This window comes from Mirounga angustirostris, unplaced genomic scaffold, assembly GCF_029215605.1.
Source record: "Mirounga angustirostris isolate CCGP_5_RB_7025 unplaced genomic scaffold, mMirAng1.0.hap1 SCAF_13, whole genome shotgun sequence".
NCBI classification, from domain to species: Eukaryota; Metazoa; Chordata; class Mammalia; order Carnivora; family Phocidae; genus Mirounga; species Mirounga angustirostris.
Window position 1 is genome coordinate 39,999,161 of NW_026991721.1, and position 20,098 is coordinate 40,019,258.

A 20,098-nucleotide genomic window follows, 5' to 3' on the forward strand; every position below is an offset into this window, starting at 1 on the left:
TCTTCCTTAAGTGTTTTATATATGTTAATTTATATAATCTTCACGCAGGTATGCTCTATTATTATATCATCTTAGGGGCACCTGGGAGGCTCAGTCGTTAAGCGTCTGCCTTCAGCTCGGGTCGTGATCCCGGGGTCCTGGGATCAAGCCCCGCGTCGGGCTCCCTGCTCAGCGGGAAGCCTGCTTCTCCCTCTCCCCCTCCCCCTGCTTGTGTCCCCTCTCTCGCTGTGTCTCTCTCTGTCAAAAAAAAAAAACAAAAACAAAACTTTATTATATCATTTTACAGATGAGGAAATGGAGGCATGGATAGATTAAGCAACTTGCTCAAGGAAATTGATTGCATAAAGGTTAAGTAACTTGCTCAAGATCACATATCTGAAATTAGTGGAGCTGATACATGATCTGGCTCTTGTATTTATGCGCTTAATCACTATGTGGTGCTGCTATACATAAAGTTAATTCACGTGGTATACATGATGTTTATTGAGTGAAAACTTGAGAATAATCCATTTCTTGCAAATTTGGGATGCTTAGTTCCAAGAAAGAATTCTTTTCTTTCAAGGCAATAATCTAAAAAAATCAAGGTTTCCTCAGTGTGCTTGTGTCTACTAATTCATTCATTCATTACTGTGTCCAGTAATTCTCAAAGTACTTTTGTGTTTATGATTCAGTTTTATGTAACATGGGACTACTGTGAATTATAATTTTTATGTTAACAAGTATTGTTGAATATCTAAGTAATTGTGTGATCTTGGAGAGTCCCTGAAATTCTCTGGGCCTCAGTTTCTTCATCAAACTATGCTTCTATGATTTGGATTTAGTTGTCCTATTATAAAATTCAGATGATGACAATCATTTCTTAGTTGAGAGGGAAATTTAGTTTAGTAGATGGAATTTCCCGTTTTAAGATTTTCTCCCTTAAAATTTTCTCAACTTTGGAAGTTACTGATAGAGAAACTCAGAGTTGATTAGCTTTCTTTGACAGCTTGCTTTTTTTTTTTAATGGACATTTGTGTTTGTGATTGTGATTTTGTATTCCTTACCTATAAATTACTCATAGTTTCTTACACAGTTTTTCCTATTTTGTATCAGTATTTCATGATTTTTAAAAAATAATTTACTAATGTGCAATCACTTAAACTGGTCTGAAGTTTCTAAAGTTTGTACTACCTCAAATATTTTGTGATATACCTTGATTATATACATATTAAGTTCAGAACACTTTACTAAACATTTCTAGAATGTAAGTATGAAAGAGACACTGTTTTCTGCCTTCAAAGAATTTACATTTTAATTGTAACAGTTTTAATTCAGTTTACTAATTATAATTAGTAAAATATATCTGGAAAATTTGTCAGACTTGGACATGAACAAAAGTGATTACTGGGTTTCCTTTCAAGGGAATGCTGAATGTCTAGGGACCCTGAAATGTTTATCTGAGTCTAAATAAGTGTGCACTTTGGATCATCTTTGATTGACTAGGCTATTTTATAACTCTGTAAGGATAAAAGTTAAATTGTAGAAAACTGAGAACATTGCAAACATTTTCTGCCTTTGACACTGCAAACGATTCTTGTTCTTGGCAATACAAATGGATTTTGTCCAGGTGAAAATATAAATCTCTGTAAGTCAGATTCTACTATGAATTGGTTTTCACTTCTTTCTGATTTCCTCATTAATTAATAAGGAAATGAAATCTGACACTTAACATTTTGATTCATGGTCTTTTAATATTTACATGAGAATCATGATTTTACCATTTTGGAAATTATGCTTTAGAATTTTTATCTACTTATATAATGCACATATACTTAAATATAAATATATATGAATTTTAAAGAAGTACCCATATATATGCTGAAAAGCAATGAAATAACACTTATTTTTTTTTTAATTTTAAATATTTATTTATTTGAGAGAGTGAGAATGAGAGAGAGAGAGTACATGAGAAGGGGGAGGGTTAGAGGGAGAAGCAGGCTCCTCGCTGAGCAGGGAGCCCAATGCGGAACTCGATCCAGGGACTCCAGGATCATGACCTGAGCCGAAGGCAGCCGCTTAACCAACTGAGCCACCCAGGCGCCCCAATAGCACTTATTTTTTTAAACTAAGAGTAATATTTTCCCTTATCACAAATAATTCATGTACATATAAGATGAACTAAAATATATTCATGAGCAAGAAGAAAATTAAAATATTTTATAGTCTCAACATCCAGAAATAATCACTGTTAAGACCTTGGGATACAGTGTTTCAGTCTTATTTCTTGTATTTATGTAATTTTTTTTCTAAAGTAGGGTAATACTATATCCTGTATTGATTTAAGCTTTTTTTGTTTTTACTTAGAAGTATATAAATGAGCACCTTTTTGACATTTTGTTTTTGAAGATTGTATTTTAGCACTTCTAGAAAGAGGGGGCTAACAAAGGTTCTTGTTAGCTATCTTAACTCTAATTACTTAGTAGGTGACATATCATTATTTTTAACATGACAACATGTTAAATAGGCACATGAAATCACCAAGTATAGAAGAAATTAAAGTAAAAATGTTTGAATACTTTACAAGAGGTAGCCACTCTGTTAGGGATCTTAGAAGTCTGCCTGTACACACATCATGATGAAATCTTTTTTTGTTTGTTTTTGGTTTTGTTTGTTTTGTTTAAAAAAAAGAAGCTGGTAGGGGCACCTGGGTGGTTCAGTGGGTTAAGCATCGGACTCAGCTCAGGTCTTGATCTCAGGGTTGTGAGTTCAAGCTCCATGTTGGGCTCCATGCCCAGCGTGGAGCCTACTTAAAAAAAAAAAAAAAAAGTTGGCATACAGGTTATTGGGGAATAGAGGGTGAGGTAAGAATCCAAGACTACAAAGGAGAGGAAGCCTGGAATATCAGTATAGGAAAGCAGTCCTATCCTAGCTGTTAACATTTAAAAAACCCTTTCAAGGACTAAAGCAATAAAGGCTACAAATGTCTGGAGCTTGAAATGGCTTTTATACTTTTGAACCCGTTATGAAAGCTTTTCTTAGAACTCTCTTTCCTCCCCCTCCTCCGAAACAAAATAGTTTTAAAAAAAGAAATTAAACAGGAAAAGACCAAATAAAAAGGATGTTGTCGCATAGTCTTTTAAATTTCTGAGCCAAAAGAATAGCCTCTTAAAAAAAATTGAACAAAGAATTGCCATATTTGAAAGTCTGAAGGAAACAAAGAGAATGCGTTGTTATATTCTTGAATCTTGTGAATTGTTAGCAGCTCAAATGTAGGTGCATTTCCAGCAGGGATCAACACCTCTTGATTTTGTTGCTCTTACACTTGTTTACAAACATGTTAGAAAAAGTAAAAGAGAAAGAAGCAATGTGCACTAAGACTATTCTGTTTTTAATACAGTATTTGGTTGAACACAAAGGTTTTATATCTGTCTTCATAAAGAGTAAGTTTTAAAAAAATATTCAAAGGACATGGATTGCCAATCCTTATAAAGTTCCTTACCAAAAGGCTAGGTATGACTTTCCTCCCTTGTTTCATGATTTATTTCTTATTATAAATGAAATGGAAAAATAAGCGACATTCAGTGACTTGTAGATTTTGTCCTTTTAGCATTATAAACCATCAAGACTGTAGAGGGATTTCCAATCTCTCTAATGGAGTCTAACTCTACTTAAATTAAAAACTTTTGAAAGTCCTGCAATATAATATGGAAGTTCTGAATTTTAGTCCCATCACTTCTACTAATTTAGTCATGGCACAGTCACCCAACCTCTCTCAGAACCAACTAGTTTATTCTGTTTCTTCCATCTCTCTAAAGCTCTGTTAATTCTGTGAATTTAAAACATGTGAAAGTAATGTTAAGGATAAAATTTTCTTTAAAAACAAGCCTCAACCTAACAAATATTCTTAAATTCCAAATGATGTCTTTTTTTTTTAATTTAAGATTTTATTTATTTATTTGACAGAGAGAGATATAGTGAGAGAGGGAACACAAGCAAGGGGAGTGGAGAGGGAGAAGCAGGCTTCCCGCCGAGCAGGGAGCCCGACACGGGGCTCGATCCCAGGACCCTGGGATCATGACCTGAGCTGAAGGCAGACGCTTAACGACTGAGCCACCCAGGTGCCCCCCAAGTGATGTCTTAATTAGTAATATAAAATAAAATTTCGTATACCACAGAATTTTTTTTTTGACCACTGAATTTTTTTCTTTTGAGCCAATTTTTTTGTTTTTTAATATTATAACAGCTACTGCTCCTTCTACATTTGGCAATTTTTTGACATATATTAGTTTCAGGTGTACAATATAGTGATTCAACAATTCCCTATATATTATAAAATGCTCACCACAGTGTAGTCACCATCTTTCACCACATAGTTAATACAATGTTATTGACTATATTTGCTATGCTGTACATTTCAGCACTGTGACTTACTTATAACTGGAAGTTTGTACAGATTAGTGTCCATCTATTTTTTCATTGAAATATAATGGACATATAGAAAAGTGCACAAAGCATAATTGTATAGTTCATTGTTACAAAATAAGTATATCTATATAACCACTGCCCAGGTCAAGAAATAAAATATATTTAGTGCCCCTTATGTCTTCCTTCCCTCCCAGTAACTACTTTCTCTTTTTCTCCAAAGATAGCTATCTTGACTTCTAAGAACATGCATTAATTTTCCCTGTTTTATTGTTAAAATATAAATCAGGGCATATTAAAAATTGTAAGACTTTATTTGAGTGAAATTCGATTTGAATCAGGCAACATCCAATCTAGCAGATAAAATGGAGCTTCAAGGAGCTCTACAAAATGAAAGACTTAGAGGCAGAAGGGAGCAGGAACAAGGATGTTGTATTAGAAAAAGCTGGATTACTTTTTTTTAGGGTATAGCAGGGGTCTATCAGGCAGATTACCTCATTAGTGCTGACCAGGTGATTCTTGATTAACTGGTTTAAAATTACATTTCTGAGAGAGGTCAAAACTGTAAGTCAGAGCACTTAGGTGGCTCAGTCAGTTAAGCATCTGACTTTGGCTCAGGTCATGATCTCTGTGTCCTGGGATAGAGCCCCAAGTCAGGGTCCCCCCTTAGCAGGGAGTCTGCTTGTCCCTCTTCTTCTGCCCCTTGCCCCACAGTGGGCATAAACTTTATGCCCCACATAAATTTAAAAAAATTTATCCAAAAAAATTTATCCATGGTGGGGGGATGGGCAAAAGGAGAGAATATCAAGCGGACTCTGTGCCAAGCGCAGAGCCTGATGACCCCACAACCCATGAGATCATGACCTGAGCCGAAACCAAGGGCTCAGTTGGTTTGCTCAACTGAGCAAGTTGGTTGCTCAACTGACTGAGCCACCCAGGTGCCCCAATAAATAAAATCTTAAAAAAAATTTAATTATGTCTTGGTTTAGTGATGTGGGGCCTAGTGAGTGACTCCATTTGGGGGCTCTTGTGTTTTTAACATGAACTTTATTTAAATAGACCCAGACAGTATACTGAGGCACCTGGGTGGCTCAGTCAGTTAAGTGTCTGCCTTTAGCTCAAGTCATGATCCCAGGGTCCTGGAATCGAGTCCCACACTGGGCTTCTGGTTAACTGGGAGCTTGCTTCTCCCTCTTCCACTCCCCCTGCTTGTGCTATCTCTCTCTGTCAAATAAATAAATAAAATCTTAAAAAAAAAAAAAAAAAAGAACCAGACAGTATGTATTCTTTTGCATCTAGCTTTTTTTTACACAATATTATATTTGTGAGAATCATCACTGTCATTATGTAGTAGTGGTTGGTTCATTTTATTTCTGTATAGTATTCCACTGTATGAATTCACCTGTTGATGGGTCTGTGGGTTTCCAGTTTGGGACTAGTATGAATAATGCTGCTGTAAGATTTTGTGTAAGTTTTTTTAATATAAATGTGCATGCTTTACTGTTGGGTATATGCTTAAGAGTAGAAAATAACATGAAAAGCTTTTCCTAAGTATGTGTACAAATTTATATTTCCATTTGCTCAGGCCATAGAATTTTAACAGTTCCTTTATGATTATCAAAATGAATTGATCTCTAATATGGAGCATTTGAATTTTCCCAGGAGAAAATTGGTATGTGGACACTGATTAAGCTTATTAATGCTTATTTTTGAAAATGTCATAGCCCTACTCTTTGGTGACTAGGACTCTGGAATTTCTCACTACCTATTATTTAACACAGGGAAAAGCAATTGATTTTTTGCTAATTTTTGTTCCCTCAGAGAACTGAGAGTGGTTGGAAAAAGTAAAACTTCAAAATCATTGAACTGTTGTTTTCATTTTCTTTTTTACTCCCTTGGCTAAACTAAGCAGTGTTATAATAATAAACTCCTTTAGCTGTCATTACATTCTTGAATAATATAGTACTTTCTGCTTTGAGCAGAGAGGAGATTAGTATTTATTATCTATTCCTATGATGTTTCTCCCTCCTTCTCTCTCTCTCTCTCTTTGTGCTAATTCTTATTGAAAGTATACATTTTCATTTAAGGACCCTGCTGTGGGCTATCCACCCACCACAACATATTAATCAAAAGCTGTTTCTTTGGGGAAAGACAAACACCAAAAACTAACTTAACTGTAGAAATCTGGATGTCCTCGAAGGCTTTATCTTCTAGTGTCATGATATTTTTGTTCTGTCTTTAATTCAATTCTGGAAAATAGATTTTCCCTAACCAAAGCATCAGAAAAATGCAGGGATCTTAGATGATGATGGTTTGAGTTGATGTGGAGAGACGTACTAAATCAAAGCAGAAGATCAGTAGGATCAAATGAGGTCATATATTTGAGAGTACTTGGTAGAATTTAAGGTGTTGTCATCATCATCATCATTATCATCATGAGAAGAATTTAGTCATGTAAGAGGAGAAGGAATAAACAGTCTAGATACAGTAGAACTCTATTAATTACCATGGGACCAGTATTGTCCTATAGAAATATAATGTGAGCCACAAATGTGAGTCATGTATGTAACTTAAGATTTTCTAGTAGTCACTCTAGAAAGGTAAAAAAGTAAAAAGAAACAGGTGAAATTAATGTTAATAATGTATTTTATATAGTATATCAAAATAGTATCATTTCAACATGTAACCAATATAAAAACTATTGAGATATTTTACATTATTTATTTATACTAAGTGTTCAAAAATCCAGTGTGTGTTTATACCACAGCACATCTCAGTTGGGGCTAATTACATTTCCAGTGCCCAATAAACCACAGGTTGCTATTGGCTACCATATTGGGACAACACAGATTTGGGGCTTTCCATGATAGAATGGGAGAGTGCTCCATGCTATACCAGGAGGACATGATTTACTCATGCTTATTTACTCACAGAATAATGAGTGTGGATACGTTGTGCTTGTGCTTAATAGAGAAATAAAAAGTAAAAAGTTGTTGGCAAAGAAACGTTGGATCAAAGTTTCCTCCATCAGTCACCAGTATTTCACTGTAATGCATACTAATAGTGAGTTGTTAGTCTATTTTGAGATATAGGATTTTTAGTTTATAAAGTAAAGAGCCCTGAACTCTACTACTGAAATTCATTTCCTAAAATTTTTCCAACAGGACTATTTTGCTAGATTCTAAATGATAAAAAAATAGAGCCTTGAAACCCTCAGAAGTCCAGTATATTCTGAGGTAATTTGCATATTAATGAACAGCAGCAAGAGACACATCTGATGGACTAAAAAGACCCAATGAAAATTAAATGACACAAAATTCAGAACAACTGGTAGGTAAATAACAAAGGTATATATGTTAATTGTGAAATTTTTATGAGGGCAAAACAATGAACATGACTGATTATATGAAAAGGACTTTGCTATAGAGTGAATGTTTATGTCCCTCAAATTCATATGTTGAAACTTAATCTCTAATGTGATGGTATTTGGAAGTGGGGCCTTTGGGATATGATTAATTGTCCTTTTTTTTTAAGATTTTATTTATTTATTTGACAGAGAGAGACACAGTGAGAAAAGGAACACAAGCAGGGGGAGTGGGAGAGGGAGAAGCAGGCTTCCCGTGGAGCAGGGAGCCCGATGTGGGGCTCGATGCAAGGCTCGATTCCAGGATGTTGGGATCATGACCTGAGCCGAAGGCAGACACTTAGCTGACTGAGCCACCCAGGCGCCTCAATTAATTGTCCTTTTAAAAGAGAATGTAAGAACTCCCTTTCCCCTTTCCACCATGTGAGGATACAGCAAAAAGACAGCCATCTATGAACTAGGATATGAGTGGTTCTCACCAGACATTGAATCTGCCAGGGCCTTGATCTTGGACTTAGTCTCCAAAACTGAGAAATAAACGTTTGTTGTTTAAGCCACCTAGTCTATGGTATTTTTGTTATAGCAGCCTGAATGAATTAAGACAAACTTTGAAAGCTTAGCATAGTAACTTTAGGGAAGTTGGAAATGAAACAAAAGTTCCATAGAAGTAGATTTTTTTTTTTCATAGAACAATGCTGTATAATGTCTCCTTCACTAGGATAGCTGATATAAGCCTATTTGAACTATAATATAGCTGAAATATCTGTCCTTTGCAGTAATTACTGTTATAACACTAAAAGTAAAAAAAAAAAAAAATTTAAATATTATTCCTAATACTTTTGAAAAATTATGTAGAATTCTTTAGAAGATGCGGTATATGGAGACATAGTTGTTTTTAAGGATTAAATGGTTAATGACAGAGCTTTTTTCCTAACTTTTTATTATGGAAATTTAAGAATATATACACAAGTAGACGGAATAGTGAGTGTGGATACTTTTGCTTAGTAGAGAAGTAAGTTGTTAGCAAAGAAAAGTTGGATCAAGGTTTCCTCCATCAGTCACCAAGTGACAAGAGCAGCTCGAGATGGTTTTTTATCTGATTTGGGTTTTGGAGGAATAGAAGGAGCTGGAGGCAGTATGCATTGATTCATGACTGAGTAAATAGATACATGGCTAAGTTCTTCACTGACCAGTGATTATATTCTGGAAGTAGGCAGTGTAGGATTCCTGGGTTTGATTGTTTCTTCTTTCATCAGGGTTATTATCAATTGTGAATATTTTGCTTGTTTCTTGTTTAGTTTCAAAATTATATGAATTTTATATTTTATGTGAATTTTAGAGAATTCTTGGCTGTTGGGAAAACAGTAAATTTTTAGGAACAAAGTCGATTTCCCTAAGAAAGTTTATTCTAAATGTATTATCCATGTTAAATTATTTTTTTGTTTATATTGTGAAGTAAATGATTTATGTAATGTGAAATAGAGAACTATTTGTCTATATTTTCAAATGTTTCATTTATTAATAATTTATTAATAGGAATAATTATGTAAAAGTTTTGACAACTAAATGCTTTGTTTTGTTGCAAAAGTTTTTACTGGTATTTTTGGCCACTTTGTGGAAAAGTTGTTAGGTGTATTTTTGAGTGGGGCTATCAGCATAAGACAAGGTGATATGTAAGAAAAAGCCTGAATCACAAGTCAGAAAGCCTGGGGTCATTGTGGCCGTGTCACTTATTATTGTGTGTCCTTGGGCAAATCACTTGTCTTTCTGGACCTCAGTTTTTACGTTTGTCAAATGAGAGGTTTGGACTAGATGATATCTAAGATCCTTTAGGGTGGTAGCATGATATAGTGGAAAGAACATTGGTTTTGGAATTAGACACACCTGGTTTTTGTTCGTTCAGCAAATACTTATTGAGAGCTATTTTGTGCCAGGCACTGAAAATATTAATTAACAATATAAATAAGTTAACTAATTAGTCTCTACCTTTATGGAGCTTATGTTCTATTTTAGTAAACAACAAAAGACAAATACATAAAACAATTACAAAATATAACAAGTACCATAAGGAAACAAGGGACTCTTCACAGTGTGGTTTGGGAATATCTCTTTGAGTTAATGACTCAAGGATGAGAAATTGCTAGCTAGGTAATTAATGGGGCAGTGTTTCAGGTAAAGGGAACAGCATATGAAAAGGGCTTGAAGCTGGAAAGAGCTTAGTGTGTTCTGGGTGCTAAAGGAAGAGTAGTGTAAATTAGAGTGTAGTGAAAAGAGGGGAGAGTGGCATAAGATGAGATTGGAAAGATAGGCAGAGTTTTGTAGATCATGATAATGGAGCTTGAATTTTATCCTAAGTGCAATGGTAAGCCTTTGTAGGGTCTTTTAGCAGAGGAGTGATTGATTTAATGTTTTAAGAAGCCCCCTCTTATAACAGTCTGGGGAATTCATTAGAGGAGGTTCAAGATTAGAAGTAAACCTGTTTCATAGTCCAGGTGAGAAATCATGAAGACCTGGGCTAAAGTGGTACTGGTAGAGATGGAGAGATGTGGAGCAATTTAAGATATATTTTATAGGAAGAAACAACTGAATTTGCTACTGGATTGGATATTGAGGATAATGGAAAGGGAGGAATAAAAGATGGCTCTTAGGTTTCTGGTTTGAACAACTTTTGGACTTGGTGGGGAAAGATGGACAGATTTGGGTGGGTAGGTATCATTTCTTTTTTTATTTCTTCTTTGGACATATTAAGTTCACAGTGTCTTTGAGATGTTTAGGTGGCGATGTAAAGAAACTAGACAATTGGATATCATATGAATTTCAACTTTTCTGAAATTCATATAAGGCAGGGCTAGAGATACATGCTTGGGAGTCATGAGCATAAGGTTAGTATTTAAATCCAAGGGAATGGATGAGATGATCCAGGAAAAGAGATAAATCTCAAAGGGCTCTGGCCTGAGTCTGAGGAACCCTAGAACTTACAAGTCAGGTAGAAGAGGTAGATTAAAGAATGGAAGCTAAGAGTTAGTGGTAGTGAGAATGGAATAAACCACGAGAGTATAGTATTCGGAAGCCAAGAGAGGTCAGTGTTTCAAGAAGGAAGGAGTTGATTGCATTGATTTTGTTCAATGCTTATGAGAAACAAAGTTAAAATGATCACAGAGAAATGACCTTTGGGTTTTGTAACATTTGATTTTAATTCTAACTCTGCTACTTACTAGTTGTGTGAACTTGAACACTTCATTTCACAATATTGTCTCAGTTTTCTCATCTTCAGAAAAGGGAATAACAATACTTCTATCACGTCGTTTTGGTAAGTGTTGATGAACTAACATGTGTTTACCTAGAACAGCACCTGATAAATTTGGGATTCTCAGTTGATATTAATTAATTCTTTTCTTCTCTAGGTCTATGATGCCTTTTGAAACTTTGAATAAGTACACCTATCTCTTGCTTAAAGATGTTAATTTGTTTCTGAAAATTCTGTTGCTTAGTGAAAATCTATAAAATAAAAAAGTCATTAATTTTTTTTAAAAGATTTTATTTATTCGATAGAGAGAGACACAGCAAGAGAGGGGAACACAAGCAGGGGCAGAGGGAGAGGGAGAAGCAGGCCTCCCGCTGAGCAGGGAGCCCGACGTGGGGCTCGATCCCAGGACCCTGAGATCATGACCTGAGCCGAAGGCAGACGCTTAATGACTGAGCCACCCAGGTGCCCAGTCATTAATTTAATGGTAAAAATTATGATATATTTCATCTCAACCCAAGATACCCATATATTTGCACATATAGAAAAAAGTATCATTTAAGGAACAATGACAACAAATTTATATAAGTAATAGATAACATTTGAAAGTAAATAGATTATACATGAAATAAAGGTTTATTATACTTGCCAAAGGAGGAAAAGAATTGATAATGGTTGTCAGATGGTGGAGGAGGAGTGTGAGGTATTCATTCTTTGGAAGGTATGTTTTCTTTTTTTAAAAAATTTTTTATTGTTATGTTAATCACCATACATTACATCATTAGTTTTAGATGTAGTGTTCCATGACATTGTGCATAACACCCAGTGCTCCATGCAGAATGTGCCCTCCCTAATAGGAAGGTATGTTATTCTTTCTGCGCCATTTTCCCCATCAATTTTTTCAGCCTTTTAGGGGCTCCTGATTATCTTGCCTTCACATGAACTTAATATAAAATTACAGCCTACTTTTAGAGTTGTACAAGATGCTACCTCTTCATTCCTTATTGGCAATGCAGAACATTTTGGTTATCTAAACATGCAATGTTTGGTATACAATGCAAATTTTTCCACATGATATTCTCTGACGAGGAGTTATGTTGAATAAATTGATGAGTGTTTTTGCCTGAAAGTGTAACATCAAAATATCATATCTTATAGTATATTTATTTAGTGTGTTTTTGGGTGAAAAAATATTTTAGAAAAAAAAGATGTCATCTGAAAGTGATAAGACTTTTTTCAGAGCCATTTTAAACTAATAATTTGCTATCTGATGTAAGTCTTTATTTACTGATCATCTATTCCATGCATGGCTATGTTAGGCTCTGTGGAGATAGCTAATATGTTTGTAATTTAATGAGTAGCTTTTAGCAAGCAGAATTTTTAGGTGATTTTTAATTTTAAAGGCAAAATATTGAAAAGGCAAAAGCCATTTATTAGTGGCATCTCTCTAATAATGTGAAATACTTTCTCAATTGAGTAAAATATGAAAACCCAATTTATATTAACTGGGAATAAGAGAATCCAATTACAAAAAATGTAGTTACACTTTTAAACTATGTATTTTAAAAAGTATATTTTTTAAATTGGCACCTATACCCCCCAGACTGGCAAACCATCTTGTGGGGACTCATAAAGCCACTCTGGCAGATGGGTAGGAGTATGGATGCACCAGAGAACCACTGTCCAGGCAGGTTGGATTTTCATTTCATGCTGAGCTTATACATCTAAGGCACATGTATTTCTTGGCAAAAATCTGAATTTCCTGCTGAAAGTCTTGGCATAGATAAGCATAAGATCAATGAGTTCCAAGATAGGGTTTTTGCCTTAAGTATCTGTGTATAACTTCTATTGGCATGATGCTTTAAAGGAAATATATTTGATAAGTTACTCATTTCCCCCTCTAAACTATAAAGTTGCTATATGGTAGTTTTAATAATATACTGTACAACTTGTTGTTACTGGTTGGTGTCGTACATATCTTGGTCCCAGATCAATAGTATGTGCTGATTGAAAATCAACTCAAAAGATTTCCTTGCATGATTATTACAAACTGAGACTTAATTCTATTTCTCTCTGATCATTTTCTTTTTGTACTGATATTAGATTCAGTATCCACTCTAGTAGCCCGTCCAATGATGGGGTTTGTAGGCATCCCTAAACCTGAAAAAATGGCTGAGATGAACTCAGGGGCATTCTTTACTTTTCTGAAAGTAATTCTGTGTGGCTTATTTCAATTTATTTACTTTTTTCTCTAGAATTACTGTAAAGGTTTTCTATTTCACTCATTATAGCACAGTGTTTTTCACATTTGAATAGACTGCATCAACATGAATTCTTTATAAGGACCTTAAAAACAAACTTTGCCAAGTCCCCGAATACAGAAGTGAATTCACATCCCAATACTCAGCTGCCTCATGAATAAAGGAGAGCCTGTGCCTGACACTTTGAAGCTGTAGCTGTTAAACCATACAGAATATTTACCTCAATAAATCATTATAAGAAACTAAGGTACAATTATACCCACAGAGAAAAAGAATTCAAAACACTGATTTATGTGTTTCAGTGCCTATTCCCTTTCCCACTATGTTTTGAATTTTATGCATGTTTGTCATCTTTGGCTTCTCCTATGTATCTTTAAACTAATGGGTTCTGATTTTTTTTTAACATTCCTCATTAAGTTTGTTATTTTTCTTAGACACACAGACATGATTTGCATAGTGTACAAAGTTTTACATTTAAAATGAACTATATCTCATTTCTTAGGGCTGAAGCAAAAAATGGAAAAAGTGACTTATTTTAAAAAAACACTGACTTTGCTTAATTTGTGGGCATTTAAGCATAAGTGCCATATAAAGGATTTCATTCGGCATTTATTTTGGAGTACTGGGAAACAGTAAAGAACTGGGATGTAATCAGGAAGTACACCACTGCCCTAAAGAACTACCTTCTACTGAACTATTTTGTTGATTTAAAATGATAGTAGTATTGTTCACCAATGTATATTTTGTCTTTCTGAAAGTAAAAAAGCCCCAAAGCAAAAGTAAACCAGTAACATGGAGAAAGGAATGGCAGTGAACTTGACAAAGAATCAATGTACAGACAGGAAAACTTTTGCCTAGAATAATTTACAATGTCATCTAGATGTGGTAGAAAAAAAGGTTTTCTAATAGTAGTGTTATAAATTGAAAAAATATAAAAAGTATTTTAAAGCAGCGAAATAATTTATCAACAGGGATAAAAATGTTGTATCTTACTGGTTTAATTTAAAACAATTTAATCTTTATAATTTTAGAAAAATCAAAGTATATACTATTCCTGAACCTTATCATAGAAATCAGGGACTGAATTTAACTTAATTAGTTATGTGATCAGTTTGGATCACAGTGTTATACTTTTAAACAATGTAATGTTATCTAGATGTTATCTCCTTTTTCAATCAGTGTGAAATTTTGGATATCGGTTGGATTGAAGTCAGACCTTTAATGAATTCCTTATTACTCAAGTAATAAGATATCTCTTATTGCTTCTTATCCTTTTCTAATGGGAGGAATATAAGGATATATGTATATTGTAGGTTATTTAGGATTCTGGGATCTCCTCTTCCCCTAGTTCTCTAATATTACAACCTGTTTATTTCCTTCCAATTACTAATTATAGTCTATAATTATTTTATTTGTTGTGATTTATTGTGTACTTTGTTTATTGTACATCTTCCCAGGAAGAGCTCCATATAGCAAGGTCTTGTTTTTCTTATTAATAATATATTCCCACTGCGCAGAGTTCCTGATGCACAGCATGTGCCTAATAAGTATTTGTAGAATGAATGAATCAAGAGAGCCAGTGTAGTGGGCACCCTTGTTTATTTTCACATTTATTTACTATGAGTACAGGGTGGCTTAGGTAAGTGGAGTTAGATCTTGAGGGGAATGAGAAAGCCAAAGAAAGAGCCAGCATAAGACAAGACAGAATCCAAATAGAGGAGAAAAACAAAACAAAACAAAAAAAACCCTAGTTATTGAAGAACAAATATTCAAAATTTGTTGACTTTTCATATAGAAAGTGATTCACAGTAAGAAGTCATATGACAGGAGTAAGAGCAACAAGTCAAAAAGAAAAAAATGAAAGAGAAGCTACAGTGAAAAAATAACCCCATCCACTCATTCATTTTGAATACATTTTTATCAGGCACCTACTCTGTGTAAGGAACTGTGTTAGGCACTGAGGGTGTTCCCAATACACTTTTGCCTTCAAGGAGCTTAAGTCTAGCAGAAAGATAAATGTACATTAGTAATGAAGAAGAAAAAATGAGAAGCAAAAGAAAAGTACAAGCAAAATTCTTGAGAGTTCAAGCTAGTCACAAAAGACTACATATTGTATGATTCCATTTAGATGAATGTCCAGAATAGACAAATCTGTAGAGACTAAAAGTAGATCAGTGGTTGCTTAGGGCATGGAGCAAGGTAGGAGGAAACAGGTAGTGATTGCTAATAGGTATGGGGGTTTCTTTTTGGGGGGTTGTGATAAAGCAGTTTTAAAACCGATTGTGGTGATGGCTGCACAACTCTGAATATGTTAAACTCCACTGACTTTAGCACTCTAAATGGGTGAATTGTGTGGTGTGTGAATTATATCTCCATAAAACTGTTATATAAATGTTTCCAAAGCATTCAATCAGAGTTCTGAAAAGGTATGGGCAGAAGGAGTGAGGAAGGGGGAATTAGAGATTTTGAGAATAGGGAAGATGTAATGAAGAAACCATGGGTTATCAGATAAATGGGACAATTTAGGGGTGCTTAAGCAGGCTTTTCCTTTCTTACTTTTAAATAGGAAATTTCTGAGAATGGGGAGAGAAATTATTAGGACTGGCAATAAGAAAACACCAAGTGCTTAAAGGAAGAGTGAAACATGTATAGAGAATTTTCACTTTGGAATTAGTCCTCTGTGTGGGTGAATGAAAGAGAGTGGGGCTGAGAGCTAAAAGCTAGAGCACAAATACAAAAACAAATGCATGTGTCACAGTACAGGAGGTTGAGGGAAAAAGGAAAATAACTGTAAGAGAATTAACTAGGTGAGAACAACAGGGATGGAAAGAGTAAGTGGCAAGAGAGAGAAAGTGATGTTTTTTTTTTTTTTTTCCAAAGATCTTATTTATTTATTTGAGAGAGACAATGAGAGAGAGCACATGAGAGGGGGGAGGGTCAGAGGGAGAAGCAGACTCCCTGCCAAGCAGGGAGCCCGATGCGGGACTCGATCCTGGGACTCCAGGATCATGACCTGAGCCGAAGGCAGTCACTTAACCAACTGAGCCACCCAGGCGCCCCAAGAAAGTGATGTTAATGACCTATTCTTTTGTTTTCAGTTCAGGCACTCATTGATGGTCTCTTTTCTGGTTGTCTTCTTTCAGCAACCCTATCTTTTCAGATACCCAGTCCTTGCCTATTAGCTACTCTGAGATCTGACCAACTCATTTACTCTTAAGAAGTAAGGAGTCAGGCTATTCCTACTTTCCAAGATCTTTTATTATTTATTTATTTATTTATTTATTTATTTATTCTTATGTTAATCCCCATACATTACATCATTAGTTTTAGATGAAGTGTTCCATGATTCATTGTTTGTGCATAACACCCAGTGCTCCATGCAGAATGTGCCCTCCTCAATACCCACCACCAGGCTAACCCATCCTCCCACCCCCCTCCCCTCTAGAACCTTCAGTTTGTTTTTCAGAGTCCATCGTCTCTCATGGTTCGTCTAAGATCTTTTATTTTTAAAGAGGACTATAAAGAGAAGGCAGTGTTTAACACAAAGATATTAGTGATGGAATTTAGACATCTGATTAGAAACCTTGACTTTTTCCTCAAAGAGATAGAAGGGAATGTTTTTATCATACAATATAAGCAACTGCTTATTTCTTTATGGATATGAGCAGAAGGGATGGAAATCTAGATGATTTCTAGTTTCCTTCATGTCAAATAGATTTTTTGCTATTAAGTAATATTTTTAAAAGTTTCCAAGAGATTATTTGAATATTCTTGCTGGAAAATTCTTTAAATCTTCTTTACCTTCCCAAATATTACCTATGATTTTACACCCTAGTTTAATTATCCAGAAGAATTGAGTCCTGAAGTATGTTTTATGAAGTCCACTTTTTAAATTTGGGAGAATCCAATCTAGATCTAACCTATGAACTGAGAATTTGGGTATTTTGTAGGAAACTCAAGGTAAATATAATGTTTTACCCTGTTCTTCTTAGCTGTGTAATTAGGGAACTTCACTAGGCTTTTATTCATTCAACAAATTATTTATTGAATACCTACTGTATACCATGTCCTGTGCTAAGAGTCTCAGTTTCTTCACATTAACATAAGCATAATTATACCTGTTTTGCAGGGTTATTGTGGTGGTTTTGTAAAATCTCCCAAAGTGCTTGATACAGATGTTTAATAAAAAAGGTTGCTATTGTTTGCTTAGTTCGTTATCATTCTACTATCCATTTGATTGTTTATATTTTTTGTCTTGTAATTAACAAAGAAATGTAAGTGGGAGAGTAGGGACCATGTCTTATTTACTATAGTACTTTGCAAATAGTAGGTTTCCACATACTTCCAGAAAGGAAACTCATTGTAATGCCTGAAACAAAGTAAATTATTTTCAAGTAACGAAGTGGAGGAGATCATTTTAGCCAAATTGAGTACAACATTTGGTTTCAGGATGCTTGGCAATCCAGAATAAATGAAAATAGTAGTATTGTTATCTAATAAAAAGGAAGTATACTTATTTCTCAAATAGTACAAACTTTTCTCCAGCATTCAATTCTAAGAGGAATTTGATCTTTCTGTAACCGATTCTGTGCCTTGAATTGTCAGTACCTTCAATAGCAGATTAGATTTGTTAGTTTGACAATAGGAACTGTTCAAAGGTGAGAGGTCAAGTTAGAAATTGTATAATTGGTAAGAGAAGTTAGGGCACTTCACTGAGCTTTATTCATTCATTCAACAAGTATTTATTGAGTACCTGCTGGTGAAAGAAAAATAGAAGAATTATACAGGTATTAAAGTGATTTGTAAGGTGTATTACAGAATGATACTGTTGAGAGAAATACAAATTCTTCTGTGTTGTAACACACAAGTGATGTTCCATGGGTAAAAACTTAAAACATAAGGTATCAGGTTTGAGCATGTTGTAAAAAAGATGAAATAAACAAATAAGCACAAATAAATTTTTTAAAGTTAGTTGGTTTTTGATGGGGAGGTAGATAAAAGCCAGATACATTGTTTGTTTTATAGCACTCAAGGTTTCCATTAGCATTCCCCTCTACCTTCCAGATTATATTTCTAGTTTATATTATTATGAAACACTTTGAGAAACTCAAAAGTGAAAAAGGTCTTTGTAATTTAAATAAATCTTTGTAATTAAAAATTCCTCAGGACTAGAACTTGGCACTGAGGTCTCTTTCTATCTTGAATAGTCTTTTTCATAAAAAATATTCACCAGCCATTTCTTAATCAAATGAAAATTTAAAAGAATGTTTCTGGCAGTCATGAGACATTATACATTCATAAAAATAATAAAATGTTTTCATTACCAGGTGTTCTGAGAATTTTACATTTACCAATTTACAAGTGTAATTTGATCATTTATCATTAGCATATGAAATATTTTGTGATACCCTCATGGTCATTAATCCATATTTGTGAACTGTATATTTTTCATGTATTGTATCACACTGATTAGTGTGATTTGATCGTATAGTAAAACACATTCTGTGCACACACTATATAACTTAATTAAAGTTCAAACATATAATGTACATTTTTAATGCCACAGGAAAGTAAATTCAAATTTGATGCCACTTGTGACCTTATAATAATTGTTTTATTTATTACTTACTTACTTGTTAAATGTTCAAGGGAAAACTATCCCTTAAAGTGGTGTGTGGGGAAGAATTTTATATATATGTTTATTGCATAGGTACTTTCTTTGACATGGACTATTTCAGTTGAGATGTAAAATACAATATTCAGGATTTTTTTCCTTGTTCATAAAATATTACAGTACAACACAGGCTTTCTGAAGATGTCGGAACTTCAAACACCTTTAGAAGATTGGGGACTCGGGAAAACAAGAAGGCTGGCCAGTGGGCTTGGAATGGGGAATCTTCCAAATTCTCCATGCCCAGAGGGAATAAAGGATACTAATGGAAAAAAAGTGACTGAACTTCAGAGCTAGCCAGTGTCCTTGGACTGGAAAAAGGTCTGTCAGAAGAAGGTTCTGATGTTTGTAAAAGTGCCTTCCAGTGGTCTGACTCAGGAAATCATATATAGTAAACTAATTTAATAATTTACATAGTCACTGTGTTTTCCCCAAGCAGTGTCCTTATTACTTGCTGGAACACAGACACATGCTTTTATTTCATAGAAGGGTTAACACAATTCAGAGAAGTTACCTCTTCTAATAAAGACCAGTGTAGCATTTAAAAAGAAATACATGGAAATTTTCCTTTAGACCATAAAGGCTTAGATGAGAAGGATTGAGGTGTTTGTTTTGAATATGTATAGTGGCCAGCAAAAGTGCATGAATGTTAGTGTATGTAACTGATATTAAAAAATACAATGAGATAATCCATCAATTTGGACCTCTATTAGTTTGTAAATCATTTTTGAATTTTCCCAAATTATTAATAAAATATTTCCTTCAAGTTTCAGAAATACTTTAAGGTAATTAAATAACATTATTTAAATATTTACATTGAGGCGCCTGGGTGGCTCAGTCGGTTGGGCGTCTGCCTTCGGCTCAGGTCGTGATCTCAGGCTCTCTGCTCAGTGGGGATCCTGCTTCTTCCTCTCCCTCTGCCTGCTGTTCCCTCTGCTTGTGCTCTCTTTCTCTCTGTGTCAAATAAGTAAATAAAATCTTTAAAAAATATATTTACATTTAGACTAACTCCAGGAACCAGATAATGAAGTGTGTTTAGAAAACTTTCAACTACTATCTTTCTTTTTTCCAAACATGAGCTTTTGATCTTAGGTCAGGTAGAACTGCATGCTCATGCTATTAAATGTTAGCACATTACTTTGTTTTCCTGAGCCAGA

The 20,098-nt window shown here is 34.5% G+C and overlaps 1 long non-coding RNA gene across 1 annotated transcript in view; it reads left to right on the forward strand.

Moving 5' to 3' along the window:
- Window positions 1-20,098, forward strand: part of LOC129046353 (uncharacterized) — a 34,382-nt gene that overhangs the window by 7,241 nt on the left and 7,043 nt on the right. The window lies entirely within an intron of this gene.